This window comes from Apium graveolens, chromosome 1, assembly GCF_009905375.1.
Source record: "Apium graveolens cultivar Ventura chromosome 1, ASM990537v1, whole genome shotgun sequence".
Lineage (NCBI taxonomy): Eukaryota > Viridiplantae > Streptophyta > Magnoliopsida > Apiales > Apiaceae > Apium > Apium graveolens.
This window is the reverse complement of record NC_133647.1, coordinates 90,633,632-90,635,441: the sequence shown is the minus strand read 5'-3', so window position 1 is coordinate 90,635,441 and position 1,810 is coordinate 90,633,632. Positions and strand designations below refer to the sequence as shown.

The 1,810-nt window shown below is 43.1% G+C and overlaps 1 non-coding gene across 1 annotated transcript; it reads right to left on the bottom strand.

Moving 5' to 3' along the window:
- Positions 1–472: 472 nt before the first annotated feature.
- LOC141682346 (small nucleolar RNA R71) lies at positions 473–579 on the bottom strand. Its single transcript, XR_012559753.1, has one exon. It is a non-coding gene; the product is annotated as a small nucleolar RNA R71 (small nucleolar RNA).
- Positions 580–1,810: the final 1,231 nt, after the last annotated feature.

The following is a 1,810-nucleotide window of genomic DNA, read 5'->3' as shown; positions in this document are numbered from 1 at the left end:
AGTTGTGGTTCGTAGGGAAATTGTTGAAGAAGAAAAGAAGGTAGAGGAAGAAGAAAAAGTTGAAGAACCAGTGGTAGTAGCGATGGGAGATGAAGCAGAAGATCCTAAGGATTTGATGGACTATTCTCAGCCTAAGATCAATGACATTCATTCAAGCATCATCAGACCAGCCATCTCGGCTAAAACTTTTGAGATAAAAGCAGGCACGATTCAGATGATACAGAACTCAGTTCAGTTTGGGTGTTCTCCTACTGAAGACCCCAACATGCACATCGGGGATTTCATCGAGATTTGTGATACTTTCAAGTTCGATGGCGCGACTGAAGATGCTATCAAACTGCGACTCTTCCCATTCTCTCTGAGGGACAAAGCTAAATGTTGGTTACATTCTCTACCACCAGGGTCTATCACTAAATGGGAAGATCTTGCTCAAAAGTTTCTCACTAAATTCTTCCCTATGGCGAAGACTGCTGCACTCAGGAATGCTCTTACTCAGTTTGCTCAGTAAATTAGTGAATCTCTGTGTGAGGATTGGGATCGATATAAAGAGATGCTAAGGAAGTGCCCACACCATGGCATGCCTGATTGGATGATTATCAACTGTTTCTACAATAGATTGGGTGCTACTTCTAGACCCATGTTTGATGCAGTATTAGGAGGAGCCTTATGGGCTAAAAGCTATAATAAAGCTTATGAATTGATCGAACTGATGGCTGTTAATGAGTACCAGAATCCTTCCTAGAGGCTGACTCAGGGAAAAGTAGCGGGATTTCTGGAGTTGGACGCGGCAACTGCTATCGCTGCCCAACTTAAGGCTTTGACAATGAAGGTGGACTCTTTGGCTAATTATGGAGTTAATCAAATCACCAGGGTCTGTGAGCTTTGTCCTGATGCCCATGAGACTGATCAGTGCATAATTTCTAGTGAATCAGCTCAGTTTGTGAGCAACTTTCAGCGTTCACAGCATCTAGTGCCAGCCACTTATCATCCCAACAACCGCAAACATCCTAATTTCAGTTGGAGTAACACCTAGAATGCGGTTCAACAGCCTTATCAGCGGTACCCATCTAAGCAGTACAACCCCCTTGGTTTTCAGCAACCGCAATATGCACCAAGACAACAACTCCAACTGCAACAAGCTACTGAGAAATATGAATTAGAGGAGCTGAAGCTTATGTGCAAAATTCAAGTTGTTTCTATCAAGACCTTGGAAAATCAAATTGGGAAAATTGCCAATGCCTTGCCAAATCATCAGCCTGGTACACTACCTAGTGACACTGAAGTGCCAGGAAAGAGGAAAGCTAAGGAGCAGGTAAAGGAAATCACTTTAAGGTCTGGAAAGGTTGTGAATCCTGAATAAACTAAAGTGTTGACTGAAGAAGCTGTGGCTGAGAAAGAAGTAGAGCAGTAGGAAATAGAAGTGCAACCAAGGAAGACTACTATTGAGCACACTCCTCCTGAGGGTAATACAAGGGAGAAGCAGATCTATCCTCCACCGCCTTTCCCTAAGCGGCTGCAGAAGAAAAAGCTGGACAAGCAATTTGAGAAGTTTCTGGAGGTGTACAAGAAACTTCATATCAACATACCTTTCGCTGAGGCTCTTGAGCAGATGCCTAGTTATGCAAAGTTTATGAAAGGTATTCTCTCTCGGAAGGTGAAGCTAGATGATTTAGAGACAGTCGCTCTCACGGAGGAATGCAGTGCTGTGCTGCAACAGAATTTACCTCTGAATCTTAAAGAACCAGGAAGCTTCACTATTTCGTATACTATTGGAAAAGTGTCTTTTGACAGATGCTTATGTGATTTGGGA